Consider the following 24,418-nt stretch of genomic DNA (forward strand, 5'->3'; position numbering starts at 1 on the left):
ATGATTCTGCTGAACAAGGCGAAGACAAACAGTTAATGACTTTTACCCAAGATATAAATTAATGTGATTTGAAAAAAAATCCTTTAGGAAAAGGTGCTCAGGAAAACTAATGAACACACAAGTCTAAAAATAGCACATCATTTAATTAACAGAATGCTGTACAGTGGTTCTAATTAAAGTCACTGCCGGCCAGATTGAGGACTGGGCTCTTCAGGGTTATCGGTTTCCCATCTTTCCCAAGCCTTAAAAAGCTCACTGAAATAATTTTTATTTTATGGGAAAGGAAGGTCCAGGATATTATGGAGAATCCACAATTGAGGGGTGGAAATAAAGTTCATTGGGGCAATAATAAAACAGAAGGCCAAAACTCAAGATGCTAAAGGTCATAATGAGAGCATGCAGGAGAGAGGATTGCACCTGAAAGAAAAATAAATCCATCGTATAACACTCTGCACAATTTACAAAGAGGCCTGGGAAAGCCAAGACATAGACCAGTTATTATGCCCAGCATATTCAATGGTCACATTACTTTACTTTGGGGAAGAAGCAGAGACGATAGCTGATCTTTCTTGCTGGCAGAGCACATGGTTATCCATAGTAATGATAATAATAATAAAATAGGTAACATTTATATAGTGCTTTGAGGTTCACAAATTACTTTCCATATACCATCTTAATTGATCCTCACAATAACTTTGTGTTGTAGTTCCTATTATTATCTCTCTTTTACAAATAAGGAAACTGAGACCAAGAAACATTAAGTGACTTATGCTGTATCATCCAGAAAATAAGTGTCCCAGGTGAGATTTAAGTGGAGTTCTTACTGACTCTAGGTCCAGCATTCTCTTCGCCTCACTATTCTTTCTTTCTATCAAATAAGATCATATTTGGGGGAAAAAACTTGATCAGTTTTAATAGTGCTAAATAATCACAAGTTATTATCATTACCTACATGGAATGATTGGCAAGATGCAGCAGAAATTCCTTCCCCCAAATATCTTCCCATTGATGGCCTACAGCAGTGTGGGAAAATCCGTTGTTGCTGAGTCTGATTTAAAGCGTTTGTGTTTCCAGGAATCCCCTACTAGACACACACACAAACACACACACATACACACACACACACACACACACACTCACCATTAGCCAAAAACATCTTTGGGATTTAGAACAAGAGAGGACTTTAAGGCTACCTAGTCCAACCCTTTCATTTTACAGGTGAGAAAACAGGCCCAGAGAGACTCGCCAAAAGCCACATGTAGAGCGAGACAGTGGGATAGAGAGAGAGAAGACTTGAACATGTCCTTTGATGCCCAGCCTAGTGCCCTTTACACTGAACCATGCATGCTCAATGGTTCTATATAAATTAATAGGGGCCTTCCTGAAAGAAGCTTAGAATACTGACTGGTTAGTGACAGAGACAGGGTGGAGGAAAGGATCTCAAGCATAAAGAGTAGACGTGGATGGGAAACCAAAGTTGTGGACCCTGAATAACAAGGGAGCACCAAGAGATTATCTCAGTCAAGTTTATTCCTAAAAAGTGGGAATATTAATAGGGTACATAAATTGATGGACAGTGGAAGATATACTAGAAAGGGCATTATACTCAAAGCCTGAAAACCATTTCAGTTCTTCCGCTTACTGCCCTTGTGACTAGACAAGTCTCCGAGCTTTGGTTTCCTCAATAGTAAAATATTAATAACTACCATCACCTACCTCATAGGATTCCTGGCAGGATCAAATGAGTTAATGAATTTAGAGCACTTTGTCAACTACATACACAAGTAAATGATTACCAACTCAGCAGAAGGCCACCCCAATACAGAGAATAGAAGAACAAAGACAACCCTGGTCATGTCAGTCACTGTTTATTAGAGAAAAGTCATTATATCAGGCCTATTGTATGCTACCATTAATTACAAAATAAGAAATTGAGGGAAAGGAATTATAGATTAAAAACTGTGCGATCTTTGAATCAAGGTGGTCATTTAAAAGGTTTCAACTGACTGTAGAACTCAATTCAATTTGGATCCACAAACATTTATTAAGTATCTACAATGTACAATGTATGTTGGGATAAAATTTTAAGTCCTTACCCTCAAGGTGCTGTTATTCTAGGAGTTGCAGATGGCATGTTCACAAATATATATTACAAGACAAAAGAGAAGATAAGACAAAGTATTCTAGTAAAATCTAAGGAAGGAGAAAATATTGTCTGCTGTGGGGATTAGAGGAAGCTTTACGTTCTTTTCTTCCTTTTTAGTTCACCCAAGTCAGCAATTCACCTCTTCAGAAACTTTAATAATACCCGAGGGAAAGGAAGGAAAACAAAACATACTGACCATAAAGACTAGACAAGTTGCACTGAATAAAAATCTTATGCTCCTTCAGAGTTGATGTCCTTTTGACCAAATTCTGTCATCACGATGCTGATAAGTACCATTAGTTTTCTATTAGATTTCTATCCTAAGCCCTTGCAATTTTTAAAAATTCTAAATGAATGCTATATTCAGTAACAGAAAACAAATAGCTTTTCTGAATGGTATGGCATTTCAGTACAGAAATACCTTAACATTCTACATTCAAAAAAAATACATACTCAGCTAGTTGGTATAGTGGATAGAGCACTGACCCGGAAGTCAGGAGGACCTGAGTTCAATTTCAGCCTCAGACATTTACTGGCTATGTGACCTTTGGCAAGTCACTTAACAACAAGAAAAATATACTCTTGGGCTACTATGAGCTTTTTCAAAATCCCTAGGTGCAAATATCAACACAAGCTTTGCAAGTTTTGTTTTTACCATGAGCCAGTCAGTCCCTCACTTATTACAAGAAAGTTTGTTGTTCTTCAGTCGTTTCAATCACATTCAACTCCCTATTTGGAGTTTTCTTGGCAAAGATACCAGAGTAGTTTGCTATTTCCTTTTCCAGCTCATTTTACAGATGAGAAAACTGAGGCAAACAGGGTTAAGTGACTTGCCCAGGGTCACACAACTAATACATGTCAGAAGTCAGATTTGAACTCAGGTCTTCCTGGCTCCAGGCCTGGCCCTTTATCCACCATGCCACCTAGCTGCCCTAACAAAGTTTAGGGGAGACCCTAAAGAACATAGAGTTGTGAATGAAATCGCTCTAATTTCTGTTGTGTGAAATAACAGGCAAATATACAATTGCATGAAAATCAGGATTTTGGGGCCTAGTGAAATTTGGACACCTACTGATATGCTTTTGAAAATAGATAATTTGGGAGCAGCTAGGTGGCACAGTGAGTAGAGCACTGGCCCTGGAGTCAGGAGGACTTGAGTTCAAATCTGGTCTCGGATGCTTGACAAGCTTACTAGCTGTGTGACCTTGGACTAGTCACTTAACCCCAATTGCCCTGCTTTCCCCCCTCCATAAAAAAATAGATAATTTAGATACTAGCTGTTAATGTGGATTCCATAGCGCTCACAGTTACAAAGTTCTTTATATACACTATCTCCTTGGATCTGCCCAGTAATCTTATAATACAGGAACTAGGATTATAGATTTAGAGTTGAAATGGACCTCAGAAGCTGGTCCATTTTATCAACAACAAAAGTGAGGTGAAGGAATTTATTAGCTCATGGTCATATAGGCAGTGGTGCTAATGTGGATATCCCCACTTTACAAACTAGTAACCTGAAGCTCAGAGAGACTGAGTCACTTGCCTCAGATCACAAAGGTGATGAATGATAATTTCAAGTCTTACAACTTCAAGTCCATGAATGTTTCTGCTCTACCAAGCAGCCTACCCAATTGAACTGTCCACATAGATGATAAAGCGGTAGCCCAGTTCCTTTTATCTGAGAAAACATGAGCTGAAGCCAAAATAGAAGAGAGGGGAAAGAGAAAGCAAGCAGTGTTTTGTTGATGGTGACACTCACATTGAGGTCCCCTAATTCCTTAGTAGTTAGCAAATTCCTAGTCATGGAGGGTCTTCGAGTAAAGGCAAGGCACTGGTTGACCTGATGGCTCTTGGGGTTCTTTGCGATTCCTTCTGAGATTCCATAATTATACATGCTATTTTTTTTTTACTAAGGACTATGACCTAGTAGAGTATTGATATGTAAAGAACATTTACATTATTTATTTTTAGTGATCACATAAAATAACAAGATTCAAAGCAACTGTCTAGTTACCCTTTATGAGAGGAAAGACTAGTTCAAATGTAGCCCCGAGGGTCCTTAGCTCAAGTCTCACCCTTACAGATGGCTCAGGTCCCCAGACCTTGGATACATCTCTCATTCAGGATTCTAGGGGTATCCCTGAGGGATCCTAAACAATACTTAATAAAATACTTAATACTTTAATAAAAAACAGGAGGAAAAACTCTAGAGCTAAAGGCATGGCACAGTGATCTTGGATCATAGTACAACATTCAATACACCATAGCAATTCAACAAATATTTGGGGATGATCCTCAAAATAAGTCATTGGCTTAATCCCGCACTGGCATGCTTTTCCCCAAGATCAAAAGCTAAGAACAAAAGCCTTGGCTTTTTGTTTGTTTGATTGATTTAGAAAGGGGTATTTACAAAGGTGCTACATGAGTAAAAGATGGTACAAAAATCCCCCCTTCAAAAAAAAGTCTATGACATACTCTTACCCAAATATATTTCCAGGGGAAAGTGGGCTCAATCTTAGGGAACACATATGGCAAAGGAATAACAGATCCTAGTTTCTGTAATTCCTTTTATCCCATGAGTGGGGTGCTCGAGAAGTCCCCCTTAAGCATGATGAATCTTATCCCTCTGATACTGACTCCTGATGCAGACTGTCATCGGCTGATCTGGGTATGCCAGTAGGACTCTGATAGGAAGATGGGAAGTCTAAAATCTTTAAGACCATTTGAACCGGAGGAAGGGGAGGAGGCCTGGCCAAGGGTAAAGCTACCTTCCCTCCCCCCACCCCCCAAGAGATTCCTCTACAGGGGTTTCACTTAAAATTCCAGGCTCACTCCACTTTCTGAAAATCCTCCCATTTCCAGTTAACATGATGCTTTTATACAGAACCCAGAAAATGCAGCCAAGTCCCAAAGCCCACTAAAATAGATCTTTTGCCTGGTGTCATTTCACTTCACCGAATGACTTTCACAGACTTTTCACATTTACTGTAAGTGTTGGGAAAGGCTTCCTGAAAAAGATGGGAATTTTAGTTGGGAATTATAGAAAATCATGGAAGTCACCAGCAGTTTGCTCTTTGAAAATACACAACCTGATTTTCCCTTTCTTCTCCAAGGAGACTGACCTGCAAAAATGGACTTCTTAGGATTGAGAGGAATTTCTCTGACACGTCAACTCTTGATTTAGGCCTATACAGCATGATTAAATGGGATACAGTGCTATAACATTAAATCTATCTGCTTCATTTGAGGCTGTCTTGATGGATAAGCAATAGGACCAGAATTTCCAGGTCACTACCATGTGCCACAGCTTTGTAGATGAGCCACAGGAAAGCAGACAGGCCAGCTGTTATGCTCTCATCCAAACTGATCAAACTATAGTGCCAGCATCCTATAGATTATCCCCTTGGTGCACTCGGCCTTCTATAGGATTCCTAGAATCACAAGCCTCATTAAGATGCTCATTAGTCTTTATTTTCCTACCGAGTTCCCTGAAGGTTGGATCTTTAGCTTCTGGCTCAACCAGGCTTGCTGTCATCTCTGATAGTCCTATACCACATGGAAGAAAAAGTATGAGTCCCTATTTTAACCATGATATAATTTAAACCAAAGTTTGCAGGAAACAATAATAGAACAGGAAAAATGCTAACCTTGCCAAAACTCCTTGATATTCCAGTGGTAAAACTGCTCAAAAGAAAGGGCAGACATGTCAATAAAAAGGAGGAGCCTTGAAGTCGTACCTTGGCAAGGACAATGACATTGGAGCAGAGAAGAGAGAGGACCTACCCTGGAGTCAGAAGACCCTGGGGTCAGCTCTGATACATGCTAGCTATCTGAGCATGGAAAAGTCATCTCAACTCTCAGCATGTCTCTATGAGTTGCAATATACATCGGTGGAGGCAATTTCCATGTCAGAGATTTCCCTACTCTGAAAGAACCACAACTCTGACAAACAACGACCAAAAAAAAGTGACCATAATAAAATTGACATCCAAGTAGACACTAGTCCTAGAAATCAAATGGTTGAAGAAGCAAAATGTCATAATATGCCAGCAAAAAAGCTTGCCATATATTCTATTTTTGTAGATAATGGATAATGTAGCTTGAGTTTGACCCAGAGAACTTGAGCCAGTATATGCATTGTTGCAATCAATTAGCCCAGTCCTCACCAGCATTTTTTTGTGAGGCAAATAATTCAAGCTATCAAATTACCTGGACAACAGAAAAAGATGACTCAGATTTTTTTTAAAGAAATCTTATATTTCTGGCCAGGTAAAAAGGAAGAAACATCTTTTAAAATAGATTTCTGTGGAGATCAGCTATTATTATAAAATTAAAATAATTAGGGAAAAAATAAATCATTTTGGGTTATTCAGTTGCTTGCTTTTGGATGTGTATATCAGCAAACAAGGACGTGCAATCTTCAACCTCCAAAGTCTAAAAATGAGAAAGAGGACCATATAACAATGCTTCTAGTGCAGGCACATTTTGAGTCTTTCCCATTCACAAATTGGTATAATAGAGCATAACATTTGGAAAGAATATGCCCAGGAAAATGGCCTTTTGAAAAAGTGAAGGTAACAGAGAGAAATGCTTCAGATCAATTAAATACAGCTTGTCAAAAGGCTTTCATTTTTAAAAAGGGTCATAAGAATCTTTAAGGGCAACCCTCCTCATTCTGTAAAATCGATATATAAATAGTTCAGATATTTGATGTAAAACTGACACCTGCAATTCACTGATACTAAGAAACAACATATAATTCTGAAATCAAATTCATTACTGATATCTTAGCCAAATATGAAAATTGAGAGAGAAAAAAGTCAGAGAATCACAAAATTGAGAAGAACCTCGGCTGTCCTTTGGAATAACTCATATTGGACAAGATTCCTCTCTATAAGATGTCAACTGATCTTCCAACCTTTGTTTGATGACTTCCACTGAGTAGAAAGCATCACTTAAAACTTGACAAAGTTAATGCAAAAACCTTCCACATATCTAAAGTAGCATTAGGAATAAAAATGCAAACCGAGAAGTAAAATGCTATTATCCAAAGAATAAAATCTTCAGACTCTCTAATTATTATCATTTTCCTATGGATATGAGGGTTCACTCTGAGAACACTTTGACACTGGCATTTCCACATAACTACAACCTTCCCATTGAAACACTGTAAACTCTGGATAGAGACTCTACACCCAGCCAGCATGCAATCACTGTACATCCAAACAAACCCTTTGAAAAATTGCCTTAACGATCAAACACCATAGAACACCTGTTTTGAAGATTTTATCCTCTAGATCACTAAATGATAATTCCATGGGGATAAATGTATCATTTTCCCCTAAGGGAACTGAAATTGCCCATGAGAATAATTGGCTGAAATAGCATTCCTCAACCTTTTTTTTTTCTGTCAGGGACTCCTCTGGAGGTCTGGGGAAGCCTTTGGATTCCTATCTCACAATGTTTTTAAATAACTAAAGAAAATGCTAATTTTAGTTAGAAGTTAGTGAAAATAAAGTTGTAATTTCTTTTCCCAGCCAAGTTCGTGGACCCGCTGAAATCTATCCACAGACACCTTGGAATTTAGATTAAAATCCCCTACTCTAAAACAGAGCTCCAAAAGAAAATACTCTTCATTGGCCTTCATCCTGCTTTCTTCTTCCATTTCCTGCATATATCATATATTAGGAGCATATTCAGCATACAGAGGGAAAAGAGAAAGGGAAGGGAGTAAGCATTTATTAAGTACCTACTATATGCTAGGCTCCGCGCCAAGGACTTTTACAAATATCATCTTATTTGTTGCTCACAACAACCCTGGGAGGTAGGTGCTATTATTATCCCCATTTTACTGTTGAGAAAAATGACTTGCCCAGGGTCACAGAACTAGTGACTGAGTCTGGATTTGAACTCAGGTCTTCCAGACTCCAGGCCCGGTGCTCTATTCTTTGCACCTAGCTGACTGTAAGCAGGAAAAATGGCAGCACATGGCAACCCCAAAGGATCATCACAGAATCCTAGGATATCATAGTTGGGGGAGGGGGAACACAAAAGAATCCCCACTACAATACTCCTGATAAATAATTAGTCATTTAACTTTCCCTGAAGACTCCCAGGGAGAAAAGGAAGAGCTCCCTTACTAACTCTGTAGACAGGCCCTATTTCCTTTCCTAGGTGCCTCTAATTGTTAAGCACTTTCGCCTTTCATAAGGTCTAAATCTGCCTCCTTGTGACTCCCACCTACTCACTGCTCCTAGATCTTCCCTATGGGACTTTGCAGACCAAGCTGAAATCCTCTTCTGCATTACAACTTTTCACACACTTCAAGGCTGCTGCCATGTCCCTACTGAATTGTCTCTTTTCTAGGCTAAACCTCCCTATCCCAATTATGACATAGCATAGGCTCAGAGACCTTCCTTCATATTTTTGGTTTGCCTTCCTCTTGAAGTTCTGAAGCTTATCAAGGTCTTTCCTAAATTACGGTGCCCAGAACTGAACACAGAAATTCAGCTGGGGTTTGACTACAATAAAGTACAGAGGGATTATCACTTCCTCATTCCTGGAAGCTGGTCCCTTCCTAATTCAAGTTTTTTTGACTATCATATCATACATCTACTCATGTTGAGTTTGCAGGCCATCAAAATTCTCGCATCTTTTTCAGACAAAAAAAAAAACCATCTAAGCCTAGTTCCTCTCCCTATCTTCTACTCATGAAGTTGATATTTTGAACCTTGCATTTATTACTATTAAATTTCATTTTATTGGATTATTTTTAGTGTTCTAGCCCATCGAGATCATTTTGGGATCCTGACTCTTTCATACCATGCATTCACTATCCTTCCCCTCGCCCCTTTCACATGGGATAAGAATGCCATCTATGTCTCATTATTATACTTAGTTTCTTTGAAGAATTCAGCATGATAGAGCTATACGAGAACTGATAAAAGGATTCTGAGTTGAGGATAATTAAAGTAGGCAGCCCAGTTTCCGCAAAGTGATATCATCTCACAAGATGACTTTCAGATCAACAGTAAGGCAAAGTATAGAAATGGCACAATTCAGAATGCTCTAACCCTTTAATTTTTTTAAGTGCCAATTCTGGTGTCCCATAGCACTACCACAAATTCACAATTCAGTCAATGAAATCGATAATATTAGGTGGCCTGCATTGTTGATATTTCATGGCCATTTAATTCAGCATAGTTCTGTTCTAGTAGCAAAAAGAAAGAGTAGATAATCATAGATGTATATAAAGTTACTGCCTTGGCCGGTGCCTCCTGATTCTGAACTGCTTAAATTGATCTCACCTCATTTCAAAAAGCCTTCTGGTACCCCAAATACCAGATGAACCATACAATGTGGATCAATAGGTTTTTCTAGTGAAATAATTGTCTGCTGTCTGAGATTCCCATTACCCCTATGACAAAAGAACTATTTGATTGACCTCTAGGAAAATAGCAGATGTGGCTAAGCTCCATGCCCCTGGCCTTATCATGGGAAGCAAGGCCTTGAAAGTAATAGGAGCATGCAGTGAGTCTGTGCTGGTTAGTTGTGAGAAGTCAAACACCTGGGGAAGTCTAATCTCTCCTCTTTGCCCTTCCCCCTGCCTCTCTGTCTGTCTGTCTCTCTCTCCCTCTGTCTGTCTATCTGTCTCTCTCTCTCCCCACCCTGCCTCTATCTCTCTCCCTCTGTCTGTCTGTCTGTCTCTCTATCTCTCTCTGTCTCTCTCTGCCTCTGTCTGTCTCTGTCTCTCCCCTTCCCACCTTTTCCCTCCCTTCCTCCTCCCTCTTTTACTCTCTCTGTCTTTCTCCCTCCTGCCCTTTCCCTCCCTACCATCTTTCTTTCTCTCATACTCTTTGTATATGTGTTGCTGTCTGTCTGTGTCTCTGTCTCTTTTTCTCTCTCTATCTCTCTGTTTCTCGATCTACCTCTCTCTATGTCTGTCTGTCTTGGGAAACTGAAACATGTTCTCGGTGTAAAGAAAAAGTAGCCTTGGTAATGTTCAGTCATACATTTCCTGCCTACTTTTCCTCCATACAGCCAAGTGAACACCCAAGTAAAAGCAATTCTTCTCAGATAATATTGGTGTTTTACAAAGTTTATAATGTCTTAAGGCAAAATATTGAGTAATATGGGAATTTGTGGCTATATAGGAGGGTCAGTGAGAGTGCCATTTGGGGGTTGGAGGTTATTTGTGTTTTGGCAACTTGGAAGTCAAACTACATGATAGGCGGCCATCTATTTTGCCTATGCCTAAGGGCAACTCTAGTTGTGTTAGAACTAATCCATTTTTATCCTGTCAAGCCCTGGAACTAAGCAATGATGTTTGAACACTTATCTGCCAAAGGGACATTATTTTTTTTAATTTCATTATGAACTTGATAATTATCAACAAACAAACATCTAAATATAAAAAACAAAAAACGAAAAAGGTAGGGCTACATATGAACCTGTAAACTTCCTGCAGGGATAGTTAAGGACATTTTCTGACAACTACAGGATCAAGTTCGGTAAGTCCTGCCAACGTCTGCAATATTTCTGTAATATTTGCATATACTTTCTTAAAGGCGCCTATATATGGGCTGAATTTGAATTGTCAGATCTCACCCAGCACTGTAGCATGGTTCATACCCCCATCCTAAGATTCACCACCTTGTGATATGTTTGACCTCATTTCCATAATTCAGTGAGAAGTGATACACCATAGAAAAATGAGAGCAGGCGGATGCAGCTATGAAAATAAGCCCTGATCTGTGTGCCAAGAACATAAAAGAAATCAGAAAGTGCCTCGTGAGAATCAAGCAATAGGCCTGGCCAAACATAAAATGTAATACACTCTAATTCCTATTTTGAATTGCATGGAAATTTGTGATTTGTAAAGTCATTTTGAAAAGGCTAGACATTGTCTTTTGGCAGCTTAATGTTTACTATGAGGACGATTCACAACACAATGAAAATTCTATTTTAGTGATTTAGTTTTATCAATTATAAGCCGTAAAAATGGAAAAATTGAAGAAGAAAGCATGTAGAAGGTAAAGAAAGATAATTTGTTTTTCTTAATCGGTGATGATGATAACCACAATATGTGATTACATTTGATGGAAAGAGTTTAATATTTTACTTCATGAAATGACAATATCTTACCAATAGCTTCAGAGTCTATAAAAATATGGCATTTTTTCAACCCCACGAGAACTTTATTTTCATACCAGTTCCCAATAAGAGAAATTACAGATAGTGTTAAATAAAATCAGCTCTAAAGGCTTTAACTTTAACTGTGAGATTTCTTATATCTGGCTCATATTTGCAATAGTGAAAAATTACAAAGAGAATACAGACCTACTTATCATATCCATATGGAATGGTGATTATCTGGTGAAAATATCTGGCTTCTGTTGGGCCATTAAGGAAGACAAGAGACAAAGGTGATAATACAAAATCTAACCTGATTTTTACCACTTCCTAGAGCCCATAAAAGAATTGTACAAGTATAGAGTACTAAAAAATGTGTTCTTGTCCGTTACAAAGTGAGTGGTTAGTGTAAAACTCATATATCCCAAGAGCTAAAGTCAAATTGCTTATTTTTTTTTGGTTCTTTGGTATCTCTTTGGCTCCACAGAAACTAAAAGCAAAATCTTTCCCTTTCCTCATCTTTCTTGTCTTCTCCCCCAAATTAACTTAACAACAGTTGTCCAAGAATATCCAACACTGCAGAGTGCAGACTTGGTGACATATTCTCTTCTTATTCTTCTTCTCCTTCTCCTTCTCTTCCTTCTCCTCATTCTCCTCCTCCTCCTCTTTCTTCTCCTCCTCCTTCTTCTTTCAAAAGCTGGAACAATTTGCTTTTTGTATTGCACAGTTTTCATTTTTGATTTCTTGAAATATAGCTTTGAATAGGCAGGCTTTTTTTAAAAAAAACAACATTGCATTTTAAATGGAGCTACTTGACTAGACCTTTAAACCCAAATCATTCTGGCTTTTATTTAAGGCCTAATAATAGTTCTCACCCAAGCCTCTGTGGCTCATTGTTTAGGTTCTGATGGCTTAGAATGAGTGTTCAGATCAAGGTCACCTACTGCATCCTGGGCCATCACCAGTCGTCACGGCCTTTGTCTTGCCCCTGGTCTTTGATGACTCTGAAGGAGAGAGCGAGGCTGACGATTTTGCACGGCTCTGCCTCACTTAAATCCAATTCACACACGAATCATCACCCTCCTAATATCATTGGTCTCTCTGAGAATGAAGGATGAAAAATAATAATAGTAATATCCACAAAACCCAACAATACTTTTCGCTGGTCACATCATTACCCCAGGTGACAGGAAAGATAAGTAATTGAGGTAACAGGTTTGATATGCTTCTAGAACGTACATGAGGTTATTAAAGAGCCTTCAGTCATTTTTTTTCTGTCATGTCCAACTCTTCATGACTCCATTTGGTGTTGTCTTGGCAGAGATATTGAAGTGGTTTGCCACTTCCTTCTCCAGCTCATTTTACAGATGAGGAAACTGAGGCAAACAAGGTTAAGTGACTTGCCCAGGGTCACACAATTAGGAAATGACCGAGGCCAGGTTTGAACTCAAGATGATGAATCTTCCTGACTCCGGGCCCAGCACTCTATCCATTGTGCCCTAAAGTACTGTAGGGAGGCCTGTTTTTATCTACCAGAAATGTGGGTGGTTGTTTTCTGATGGAAGCACAGAGTTCTGAATTAGAGAACCTAAAACTAGAAAGGACTTTCAAAACCATCTTGTCCAGCTCCCTCATCTTACAAAGAAGGAAATTGAGGCCCAGAGAAGGTAAGTGACTTGCCCAAGGTCACTGAGGTAGAAAAAAGCAGAGCCTGAATTGATAGCTCCTCTGACACAAAAGTAAGTGCCCTTCCCACTCTCCCACAATGCTTCCTTTGTGACTGTCATTTCTCAAAGACTAACGAAAGGAAGTACGGCTATAACATTCACCCTGGTTTAAACACTTTTGTTTACATGGATAAACAAATTACAGATTGCACAGCAGGCACATGGGATGTGAACCTGGGTCTCCTGATCCCCAGGCACCGTGCTTTCTACTTGCCCAGGCTGCCTCTTATAAATGACCTGCATAGCCTCAGATCACTTAAGCTCCATAGCCTTCCTTCCCTCAACCGTCAGGGAAAGGGATTGGACTCACTGATCTCAAAGGTTTTTAGCCCAGTGACTATCAACATTCTTTCCTTTTGGTTAAGCATAAAGGCAATAAAAGAGGGAATCAAGCCAAGCCAAAAAGCACTTATTAAGTGATGACTGTATGCCAGGCATTGTGCTAAATGCTAGGGTTGGCCGCCACAGAGCGGGTTCCAAAAGTTTGTTGTTGTTCAGTCATTTCAGTCACGTCCAACTCTTCGTGACCCCATCTGGGGTTTTCTTGGCAAAGATACTGGAGTGGTTTGCCATTTCCTTCTCCAGCTCATTTTACAGATGAGGAAACTGCAGCAAACAGGCTTAAGTGTTTAGGGTCACACAGCTATTAAGTGTCTAAGGCTAGATTTGAATTCAGGTCTTCCGGACTCCAGGCCTGCCATTCTATCCACTGTACCACCTAGCTGCTTAAAACTGCACAAAGATTTTGGGGACATCATATATCTCTGTGTGTTTTGTATGTATGTATATGTGTATATTTGTATGTGTGTGGTATGTTATATATGTATGTATGTATATATGTACACACACAAGTATATATACATATGCTTATACATATACATGTTTTGTCCTTTCTCATGCCCTTCCATTTCCCTTCCAGAGATGGGGAACCTGCGGCCTCAAGGCCACCATTTATTCTTTGAAGTTTGGATTCATTCCAAAAGCCACACTTGAGGACCTAGAGGGCCATGTGTGGTCTTGAGGCCGCAGGTTCCCCACTCCCGGTGACCTATTAGATAGTTTTGCTTATTTGAAAAGTAACAGTATCTTCTACCTTTATTCTAATTATTATTGTTACTGGTATTAAGGCAAAAGATAATGACAATTGCCATTTGTTATTTGTATTCATACTAGTAAGAATATTAATTGTTATACCCAAGGTCCCATGACCTCATAATTGTGAACTCCCAGTGTGGGAGCTCCCTCCACCAATGGGAATCACAATCCACATCTGTCTTAGAGAGTGGCCTGAGGCTGAGAGATTAATTGAGTTACATATGCATAATCATGCAGCCGTAAGTATCCCAGGTAGGATTTAAATCCAGGACTTCCAAATTCTTCTAAACCACTAGACCAAGCTGCTTCCCAGTTTATTATTATCACTGTATTCCTCAGTTATCTCGATCTGGGCAGTAGGCTATTCAGAACAAATCGTACAGAATACTTGATGTACTTATACTTTGTTACGTGTCAACAGCAACCAAAATGATAACAGATGAATTTGTATTCTGCGGGGTTTTGTTTATACAAGGAATTCTTGCTTACCTTTTGGTGACTAGGAGAGCCAACCCCAAGGTTTTTAATTCTTCCTGTGGGCAATTAACTGAAAACACCTTGTCATAAACATTTTTAAAAGGTCAAAGAGATGGCAACAATTTTGCTAAAGAGATAAATGGTCAAATAAAACACTGAATTGGTAATTCCCAAGCGACAAAAGCTGCATGCTCTGATCAATACGGAGACATGCAAAAGGAATTGTGGGATGAAGGGCGGGCCAACCTTGAAGTGTTAATAACTGGCTTCTTTATTCTGCTCAGCACATCATGTCTTGAAGCAGGTGCTGAAGCCCTAAGCAGTGAGTGAATAATTATAATCTGAGAGAATTAAGATTTTGACACCTGAAATAAAACATTTTAAAGGACTGGAGAAATTAATAAGAGCTAGAAGGAGGAGCTTTGCAAGAACCAAGGTAAGAATATTAAAGCATTTCCTCTATAAAATATATTGATCTGGTGTTTGGTTCCTATCTTGATTCTCCTATTTTCCCTAACTTTTGCATTATCTTTAATTTACTTCAGAAACTCTCAGAATTGAAGGAATGCTAATTAATTTCCAAATGCTCTTTATTTTATTTCTCCCTCTCATATCTCCTCCAAACTTAGGTTCATATTTGAAATGTGACCTCAAATGAGCCCATGTTGAATCAACATCATATTTTGATATCAGAAAAAAAATCTTCAATATGCGTCATAAGAAAACTTTATTCATTATGGTTTTGAATTATTTTTTAAAGAGGAAAGCATCTCTTGTCCTGATTGTAGATTTTTGATTGCTGTAAAGAGTACTTTCTCACTTAAAATGTGTTACAAATTGCTTATCTGTTTTTCTTAAGAACACTCTAGCTTCAGTTCACATCCTCTAAACACTCAATAAAATTTAAGTGAGCACAGTCTAGGAGAGCAACGCAAATAAGTGAAGCATATGAAGTTTAAAGAAAAGTGACACTGAGTCCAACTAAGAATGCCAGAGTTAGAACTTATGTCTGCTCTGGTGATCTATTCTTTTTGTCTCGTGATGTCAAAAATAATAACAGTGACATAGATTATAACTCCGATGATGCAGAAACCTCAATAAGAGAGAGTTGTGTATGTGTGTTTGTACTTAAAAACCAACTCATCCAACTCGTGATTTTTTTAATTGGACAGTTGGTGGTTAATTTTAAGTTGTTGGGGACTCCCATACATAACATGCCACGAAGCACTGGAGAGTTAATAAATGTTGAAGTAGATTGTTTGCCTCCCTCTAGTCAATGACCAACTCCAAGTTACTGTTTGGTCCCAGTAACAGGTGGTACTTTTCCTTTTGAATAGGTTTCATGTGGGGGAAGAGATTGGGAGATAAAAGAAAAATCCATATATAGTTGTATATAGCAGCTTTGAAAGTAACTCAGTCACCCAATGTGAGTTTAGGAAATGAAACAGAATACTATTTTGATTCTTTTTATATAAACTATGTGTGTGTATGTGTGTGTGTGTGTGTGTGTGTGTGTGTGAGTGAATTAAGCTAGTTATAAAATTCATGCTCCATTTTCTCCATATATAGAAAAGTTGTAGCATAGAATATGGGATATGTCTGATATATCTTTTTCTCTCCTCCCCAGGGTCTAGCACAGTGTATTGCACAATTATTTTTTTAATTGAACTGAATTCCTTGAAGGACTAGTGTTTCTACATGTACACCTGTCAATGCATGAAGGATCTATGATTTTGTCCAAGTGGTAACTAATTCCACTGTTGCAGATAGCAACCCATCTGTAACATAGTCTTAGAGAGTTGTATGAGCCTCAGAAACTAAGTAAATAACCCGTAATCACTAAATATTCAGTCTGAACTATCAGGCCTTCTGGACTTTGAATCTAACCATCTATCTACTAGGATATGAGGATTCTTAACCTAGAATCCATGAACTTGGCAAATAACTTGGGAGAATGTATATGTATATAAATATGTGTGTGTATATGTATGTGATGTATATGTGTGTATATATACATATATATACATATATAGATGCACATGTATATAAAATTGTATTTCAATATATTTGGTTTCTTCTATAATCCTACGTATTTTATTTTATGCATTTTAAAACATTATTCTGAGAAGGGGTCCATAGTCTTCATCAAGCCACCAAAGGGGGTTTACCACACAAAAAAGGGTTAAGAACCCCAGTCTAGAGCATTCTACTTCTCTCTATGTGTATTTATTCACATACATGCTGCTAGTGATCTATGGAATGACAGAATAGGGCTGGAAGAAACCTTAGAGATTCTCTAGCCCAGTCTCCTCATTTCAAAACTGAGGAAGCTACTCAGAGATTGGCATAGTTGGTTTGGGCAGTGGCAGAAACAGAACTTATGTCCTCTGACTACCAAGCCAATACTTTCCATATTACCTTACAGAACATCATCTTCTGAACTCAATTTTCCCCAGATCTCTTGTTCAGATGCCATATGTGGAAAAGTCCATGAGTCTGCAATTTAGAGAGTCCATTTTTAACAAATTGGTTCATTAATTATTTAATTGAGGAGGCTTCTGAGCAATAAAAGGCTTGCTTACCAAAATTGGATAATCAGCTCATGAAACATTGAGCTCAAGAAATTCAAAAACTATCAGAAGTCAATACTCACTGCCTCTCCATTTGATAAATGCCACCCACTAGCTGCCAACGTCCCAGGAACTAATGCTCTGCCCCGGCACTCCACGGGCATACATTAATGGAATCAGTAGCATAAAATATAAACAATGATGTACATATTGATTGCTTGGGACACTTAGAACCAAACAAACATTTGAAAGGTCAGTCATTTTACTTCCATCAAATTGCAGATGAGTCATTTGCATGATGCTAAAAGTTGGATCACAATGTCCATTACTGCAGTGATATATAAACTTCATCATACCAGACCTCCAGAAGCGTACTTATGTCATCTGGCATTAAAAATGCCCAGAAAGTGCTTAATCCTATAAAACACATGAAAATAAATGGTGCCGTATAAATGACTCAAATACTCAATAAGGAAAGATATTGTCTGGCAGAAATCTATTATGCAGACTGCATAAATGTCAGGAAACAGCATTTTACTCTGACAGCACATTTTTAAAGGTTTCTGTAAGTCAATTACTAAATGAGTTTACAAATGAATGTGTGGTCCTTTTTTCTAGAATAATAGTTCCAAAACATTTAGCTCTAGTATAGGAACAAAATTATTGGAAAACCGTTTCTAAAGAAAAGATTTGATTTGATCCATTCAATTTCACAAATGGAGTTTTCTCCAGACTTTTCCCCTAGAGAAGAGAATGTTTCTTTAAAAACAATATTAGTAATAATAGTTTCTACGTAGAGCAGAACTTCATATGAAGCAGATCGTCCAAGTATTACACCCGTTTTACAGATGAGGAAACAAAGGCTTACAGGGGCTAAATGACTTACCTATGGTTAAACAACTGGACAGTGTCAGTTGTAGTTGTTGCCGTTCAGTCATGTCTGACTCTTCATGACCCCATTTGGGGTTTTCTTGGCAAAGATACTGGAGTGGTTTGCCATTTCCTTCTCTAGCTCATTTTAGAGATGAGGAAACTGAGGCAAATAGGATTAAATGACTTGCCCCGCATCATATGGCTAGTGTATCAGGCCAGATTTGATCTTAGGAAGATGAGTCCTCCTGACTTCAGACCCAGCCCTTTATCCACTGTGCCACCTGGCTGCCCTAGGAGGTGTCAGAGCAGGGACTGAAATTTAGGTCTGCAAATTCCAAGTCTAGTGGTTCTTCTGTTCCAGCACAAGGTGTCTCAAATGGGGGTATGTAGGGTATGCCAATGTCATTTTTAAAGCAACCTTTTGGTATACTTCAGCATACAAATACAACTTTCCCTGAGGGTTAAATTTTCAGTTTTTTGTATCTATCTGGTATTTCCATTTAAGAACAGTCTAGACCTAGAAAAAAGAGCATATGGGCTCTCTATGGCATCAAGTCCCTCCCTGCAATGAAGCATCATTTTTAGATCAGTATTCTTTTTGCCTCATTTTTATTTTTTTAATTCTATCTTTACTTTTTTCTAATTAACAAGCATTTCTTTTTTTTCCTTCCCACTCCTCCCCACCCCCCAACACTGACCAATAATAAAATCCTGCATAACAGATATTCATAGTCAAATGAAATAAATTCTCACATTGGTCGTGTCCAAAACATATGTCTCTTTCTGCATTTTAAACCTGTCACCACTCAGTCCTCTAGCCTCATGATGTGCCATTGCATTGACCAGAGTTCTAGTCTTACAAAGTTCTTTTTCTTTAGAATGTTGTTTTTATATAAATTATTCTCCCAGTTCTATTTATTTCACTCTACATCAGATCATATGGATCTTCCCATTTTCCTCTGAAACTGTCCATTTCATCATTTCTTATGGTGTAATAATATTCCATTAAATTCATACACCATAATTTGTTTAGCCATTCCTCAATAGATAAGCAGTTCCTTCACATATGGGTTTTGTGCTACTATGTAAAGATGTGCTATAAATATTTTTGTACAGATGAGTCTTTTTCTTCTTTCTTGGATCTCTTTGGTTTATATGCCTAATAACAGTATCTCAGGGTCAAAGCATATGCACAGTTTAGTAACTTTAGGCCCTTGCCTTACATATATTTTTTTAAATCCTATCCCATTGTACTGTGAAGTGTTATATGTTTCCAAATGGGGAAGAGGAATTAGCCATCAAGAATATAAAATACTAAACTTTTCCTTTGACATTTGTCCCAGTGAAACCAAAGTTGAAAAAACTCTTCCTATCTATTGGTTAATGGGACTGTCAAAGTGAGCAGAAGTCTTCCTGGGAAATGTCTTACTGAATCGGGGAGAGTGTCAAATTAGGAGGGAGTCCTGTATAACAAGTATGAAAATAACTTCAGTGGATTTTCTCTACTGAATTCTTTCTTTAGGTATCAAAAAAATTTCCTTGGTTTCATATTTCTGGTTTTAATCTAGTACTTTTTTTTTCAATTACACTCTTTGAGTCATTTAGGGAGACCAGATAGCCTATCATTTTGATATCCATTGTATGGGATTTTCTGTCTATCTTAAAATATCTTACTAAAACAGCAGTTTACCCACTTTTTTCCATTTTACATAGCTGGTCATCCAGCTCAAATGAGACACATTTCAGCACTGAGGAGTATTAGATAGACTGCTGGACTTGATGTTGGAAAGACCTGGTCTCAAATCTTGCTTCTGGCACTGAACAAGCAGTTTAACTATAAGCAAGACACTTAACCCTTTTCAGCCTTCATTTCCTCATCCTACTTCATAGGGTTGTTTTGAAACTCAAATGAAATCATATTTGTAGCATTTTGCAAAGTTAACAAGTTATATAAATATAAGCTACTCTTAATGTTCTGTTCAATTAATAATAATTCATAAATTCAAGTAAAGCTTCAATTTAAAATCATATCTATAACTAAGAAACCAGGCTATTGGTAACTGACATGGAAAATTGTTTAATTCTAATAAAGAAGAAAATAGAAATAAAAAATCTAAAGGAGGAAAATTCCCATCTTCATTTTAAAAGACATTATTTGTCATTTATTAATAATATAATTGCTTACATAATAGATTAAGAAATTATTTTAAAGGGCATATAGAATTTAATCATGACAAAGAATTAGACCAAAGAAAGCAATAAAATCAGTTTAGCCCAGCTCAAATAATTATTTCTAGGTCAAAAGGGCAAGGAAAATTTAAAGACAAACCAATACTAATTACTGGAGGCAGATCTCCTTTGCATGTGTTTTCCATTGTAGGTTATCTTTTTAAAGACAGTTTGTTTTCCATTAAGTGAAATAAACAAGATTGCATTACCAGTTTCCTACTATTTACATTTAAATAGGCTCGCAAACCCTGAGCAACTTGAACCCCTATTATCACATTCAAAATCAATCAAGTCCATAACATTCATAATCTAGGCAATGGAAAAAAGTAAAGGGGAAAAAAATCACTCAAATGTGCTCTATTAAGAAATTCAAGCTTTAACTTCATTTTGTACAGAAACCATTAGTGTGAGGATAAGCTTTTACTAACGGATAACAATGACTTTTAATTACAGACACCATCTTTTAGCAGAGGCAGAAGGAAATGTATATTCTCTAATATATTAACTTCTAAGCAGACTAAAAATGTTTATTTAAATCAAACCTAGTAGCTAAACAATATTTGGGGGAAATACACTAGGTTTCAGAAAAGATTTTCAGGAGATTTTTTTCGGTATTTGATCTTCAATTGTGAATTTTTTTAAAGGTAGCATAAGGAGGAGCTTACCAATCCTCAAATTCAATATGCCTTCTTCCATTTCCATTTCTTTACACTGGCTATCTCCTCATGCCTGGTATGCATTCCCCTTCACTTCACCTGTTACAACCCCTCTCAGCAAAATTACTACATGAAGATTTTACTAATCTCCCAAGCTGGTACCATCTTCCCTTCCTCCCTTGCCAAAAAAGACCTCGTATTTTGTGCATATTTTGCCTATTTTTATCTATGTGCATGCAGTCTCCCTGTAGAGTGCAAGCAACTTGAGGCCATGAATATTTTCATTTTTTGTATTTGTATCCCCAGAGCCCAGCATGAAATTGAGCACATAGTGGGTGCTTCAAAAAATTGACTGAGTATTAGAGTTGGAGTAAGGAAAACCTAGGTTTCAATCCATCCCTCGTGCAGCCACCAGCCTAGTTTCAGTAGGTCCTCACTGCCTCTCCCCTAAGTTACTGCAATAGCCTCCTGCCTCAAGTCTCTCCACACCCTAAGCCATCCTCCACACATCTGCCAAAGCGATTTTCATAAAGCAGTGATCTGGCCATGCCACTCTCCTACTCAATGAACTCTTTATTATTAAATGTAAACTCCTCTCTCAGTCATTTGAGGCTCTTCACATCTTGATCTCTTCCTTTTCCATTTATTTTACACGTCCCTCTCTTTGGAGTACTCGACAATCCAGCTATACTGGCCTATTTATTTTTCTTCTCACACAATACTCCATCTCTCACCTTCATGCCTTTGCACAGGGTATCCCTCATGCCTGGAATCCACACCCTCTTTATGCCTATGTCTTGGAATCCCTGATTTCTTAAAGGCTCAGCTCAAATGTCATCTTCTGGGTGAGGCCTTTTCCATTCCATCCTGTCTCCCAACAGCTAGTGTCTTCCGCCTCAAAGTTACCTTTGTATACTATGGCTATATATGTGTGTTGTATCCCCTTGAGGGAAAGGGCTGTTACACTTTGTTTTTGTATCTCTTAATACGATGTTTGGCTTATAAAGGGACCTTTAGTAAATTCTTATTGATTAATTGACTTCTATTAGCTTGGACCAAAACTTCATTAATCCTAGGCTGGAGGATCACAGGCATGCTGGCCAACCCAATGGACATTACCTAATTTTTGAAATTTCCAAATTGAGTCTCAAAGGGTCCTTCCATCCATCCTCTGCCCCTAAAGAAAATCACACACCCTTATAGAAGTCAAAGTGGTCATAAAATCATACTTCCCAAGCCATAGTAAATGCCAATTATATATAGTGATATCATTTAAGCTTTGATAACTGAAGAAAAGGCCCAACTCATCTTCCTTCTTATACTTTGATGGATCCATTATCTCACCAGTGTGGGTACAATGGAGTATACTGAAACAACATAGATTGAAGCCACGCATATACATGTATTGTTCACATGTATATATGCATATATTGCATTGTATATTCTTCTTTTCCATAATTTTCCATGAAGCCTCTAAAATGATTTTTACTAATACCATGGTGGTTGTCCTCTAATTGTTTTAATATATTGTAGTTACCAGTGCAACACAAGTTGACCATATATTGTCACTTACTTTTGATATGTGAACCATTCACCTCCTTTTCTGCCTATGCATTCTTGTGATCATGGTCTTTATGCCACTCCTTGTATGCATCATTGTATCATGGGCATATAGGAGCCTGATTTCATAGAATCAGAATAATAAAATACTGGATTTCAGAGGAATTTCAAGGGTCATTTTGTCCAACCCATGTCTGAACAAGAATCCCCATCTTGAACAACCTATCCTTTTCTTCAAGACCTCCAGTAAGTGAGAATCCATTACAACCTAAAGCAGAGTATTCCATATTTGGGCAGCTCTAATTGTTAGAAAGTTTTTCCTTATATCAGGCCTAAATGTATTTCTTTGAAACTTCTATCTACTCTTCCACTGACCTCTGGGACCAAGCAGAACAAGTCTAATCCCACTTTCCATAACAATCCTTCAAACAGTTGAAGTCAGCTATCCTGTCTCCTTCTGAGACTTCTCTTTTCCATGACAAACATCTCCAAGTCCTTTAATCAATCTTCATATGAAATATATTCAAGGTTTTTCACCATTCTGGTCACCTTCTTCTAGACGTTTTCTAGCTTATCAATACTCCCCTTAAATGTGATGCCCAAAACTGAACCGAATATTTTAGATGTGGTCTAACTAGGACAGAGTGTAGTAGAACATTCACCTCCCTAGTCCTTGACTTGATCTCTCCCTAACGGAGCATAAAATTGTATAACCTTTCTTGACTACCAGGTCATCCTATTGATTTATATTGAGTTTCTATTCCACTAAAAAAGCACATCTATATTTCAAACAGCTTCCTAGACAAACCTCTCCCACATTGTACTTATGAAGCTGATTATTCATACCTTTGTAAATCTTTGCATTCATCCCTAAAAATTTCATTACATTATATTCAACCCAATACTCTAACTTATTGGCATCTTTTAGGATCCTAAGTGATAGGGGGAAGACCCAGATAACCCACACATAGGAGTTAATTAAAGATGCACATTCACCTTTTCTAGTCTAGGGAGGAACTTTCATTAGAGGCATCCAGGAAGGCCCCAAACGCTTTATGTTGTAGAGGGAAGAAAGTGGCTGAGGAGGATGCCATCAGCACCATGGCCAGGGATAGTGTCAGAGTCAGGAGGTCAGTCAGTGCTATGTCTATGGAATGCAGTCAAGTCAGACACCATTATGGCGCACTGCCTCACAATTAACATGTAATTAAGAATTTTAAGGAGAAGGAAGAAGGGTGTCTGGTGCTAGTAGTGAATTAGACTGGTGACAATTAAGGAACCCTTGGTGAATCTGGTGGTTTGCAGAAAGAAAATCCGATCCATTTAAGCCTCCGAGAATTGGAAAGGATACAGTTACAGTGTTTGGGATCCTCCAGGGACCTCCCTGACAAGCCCATGTTTCTATATGTCTTTACTAGTACCTTGTTCCATGGAAAAGCGACCAGGGGAGAAATGTTTTGGGTCTGCCTTTTGTATTCTGTGACTCTGTTTAACATCTCCCCAGAAGCCAAGTACAAATAAGTTTGTAAGGATGAGGTATTTTGGAGTCTACATAGGCTATATCTCTGATATTTTAATTGTCCAAGACTATTAATCTTGGAGTATATGTGTGAGAGTTTCAGATACAATGGAAACAATGATGGCCTATGTGTCCACAATCAGATATTGAATGGCCCTAATAATGTTATACCCAGTCAACAGAATAACATGAAATAAGCAGTGACCATTTATACTATTGATTTTCTAGGATATTTTTATGCAATACTTCATACCATTCAAGAATGGTGATTTCTTCAATGTGGATACTCCTTTTACCAACACAGATTGTGACATTTCTACAATATGGTCTATAAGAATTGTAATAATCAAAGTATTCACCAGCTAACCTGGGGATAAATATCTCTAAATTTAAGTAGGCTAGTCCATAAGCAAGCAATGTATGGTCTGTTTCCT

The sequence above is a fragment of the Trichosurus vulpecula genome, chromosome 3 (genome assembly GCF_011100635.1).
Source record: "Trichosurus vulpecula isolate mTriVul1 chromosome 3, mTriVul1.pri, whole genome shotgun sequence".
Lineage (NCBI taxonomy): Eukaryota > Metazoa > Chordata > Mammalia > Diprotodontia > Phalangeridae > Trichosurus > Trichosurus vulpecula.